Here is a 2,147-nt window from a genome sequence, read left to right as displayed (position 1 = left end):
GTCTTCCCCATGATTGTGTAGCCAACAGAACTAGTCTGAGAGACCATTTAAATGCCTTTGCAGGCGTTTTGAGTTAATTAGCTGATTAGAGTGTGGCACCAGCTGTCTTCAATAATGAACCTTTCCACAATATTTTAATTTTCTGAGATACTCAATGTGGGATTTTCATTAGTTGTCAAACATAATTATAAAATTAAAAGAAATAAACATTTGAAATACTATATAAACTCAGATCCTCTTCCACATCAAGATGACTTCACATACAAAAAATAAAAAATCAGGACTGCCAAACTGCAAATTAAAAGTCGAGTGCCATCTCGACTTTTAATTATGTGTTTAAAGTTTGTTTGTGTTGTTAGTTTGTGTGTTTTGTTTTGCTGGTTTTACAATTGCCACACACATGCATGGGACAAACATGAAAAACAAAACAAAGGATTGAAATTTTAATTAAAAGTAATAAATCACAAATATGTTACATTTCTAAAGACAAACAGATTTTAAATTTGTTTGCTTGAGAGGGTTTTTTGTTTAAAAAATTGGAGATACCTTTATAAATCTATTTTCAATCTACTCTGTTGTGTTGCTTAAATGTTTATTTTTCTTTAAATGGCTCATTATATGAAAAGCCATGTGCAGATAAAACTGTTATGTCGATGCATAAAATCAGTAAAAGTGTTTGCTATTCACATAATTCCCCTATTAATAAAGTATCTGAAAGCTGTGATGTTTGTTTCTATGAACCATGTTACTGATGCAGTTTAGTGGTCTCTAGGTACAACATGCATATCAGACAGTGTAGATGCTGTTATAAGCAGATATACGATATATGCTAACTATCTAGGGCTCCTTTAACTCTTTATGGAATAGATTCATAGAGACAATTAAAAAATATGCAAATTTCAACAGAATGTGTTTTAATGTGTCACAAAGGTTCACATTCTAGAACATCAGTTTTACTACATTCTGTTCTTGGAGTTCAGTTTCAACCCAACATTCAAGCAGCGCACAGGATTTCTGAAAAGACCCAACCAACTACAAACATGTTTCTTCTACAGTGTTTTTCCTGGAAAAAGGTTTGTTTCTCAGAATTACAGAAGGTTTATTGCAGATTACGCTTTACAGTGACTTTTTTAAACTAAAAAGAAACAAACAAACAAAAATCTTAACTTTTAAAATAATTTTTAAAGATGATTTCTGATACTTTCTTCAATTAAGTGTGATATTTTATTAAATGTATATGTATATATTTTATGTAGCTAACATTTTTATTTGCTCTGAGCAGAAGACAACAGACAAAACTGTTGTGGCAGATGAGAAGAAGCTTAAAAACTCTCAGAAATGGTAAGCAAAGAAATAACCAAATATTGTAGATTATTGCTTAATTATATATTTGATTTTTAACTGAACTTACACTTAACAGTCTAGTTGTTTACAGTTTAACTATATTTCAGTATAACTATATTTATCCAAGAATAAAAAAACAACATTTTTCTTTGTCTAGCCAAACCAAGTCAGACACCCAACATCCAAAGGCCAAGAAGAAGACGTCAAAACCAAGATGGATTTGGCCTTTTTGTTGTTTCAGAGTATGTTTCACAGATTTTCTTGGTGTAAACACATATTTACAAGTCACTGTTAAATCAGTTAAATTCCTTATTCTGTTAGTGCACAAATTAATTTAAAACTTGTGTGTTTTCCAACAGAGGAATCATCGCGTCTCTCCGGCTGAGAGCACCGATTTCTTGATTACTAACAAAGTAACAGAGATAACAAAGTAAGGACTGTTTTAATGTTTGCATTTATTACTAAAATCAGTCTCCAATAAATAACTTTTGAGGACAATGATTTTTTTGTGTTTACATTTAAAAAGACTGAATTGGTCATATCTGTTATTTGTCTTTCTTACTCTGGTCCAATCCAGCAATTATGAATAGAGTTGGCATGAAACATTTTTAAATAAATAAATAACATTTAATATTCAAGGGGAGCCCCATATCCAAGAGGGGTCTCTTAGCAAAGTTAAGTTTTTTTAGGTATAGTATACTATATTATATTTTATGTATCTGCTTAAAAATTGTGTATCCATAATGAAATTAGCATATTTCTGCAACCACAAGGTCTGTTTGAATACGTTTGGGGTAAATGTG

General features: G+C 30.8%; 1 long non-coding RNA gene across 1 annotated transcript; it reads left to right on the top strand.

Annotated features, from left to right (window-relative positions):
* Positions 1-1,013: 1,013 nt before the first annotated feature.
* On the top strand, positions 1,014-1,779 carry LOC121648481. The gene is made up of 4 exons (XR_006011987.1): positions 1,014-1,073; positions 1,283-1,341; positions 1,502-1,586; positions 1,704-1,779. It is a non-coding gene; the product is annotated as an uncharacterized LOC121648481 (long non-coding RNA).
* The last annotated feature ends 368 nt before the right edge of the window (positions 1,780-2,147 follow it).

This window comes from Melanotaenia boesemani, chromosome 11 (assembly GCF_017639745.1).
Source record: "Melanotaenia boesemani isolate fMelBoe1 chromosome 11, fMelBoe1.pri, whole genome shotgun sequence".
Lineage (NCBI taxonomy): Eukaryota > Metazoa > Chordata > Actinopteri > Atheriniformes > Melanotaeniidae > Melanotaenia > Melanotaenia boesemani.
Note: the sequence above shows the minus strand (reverse complement) of the source record. Positions and strands in the feature narration are given on the sequence as shown.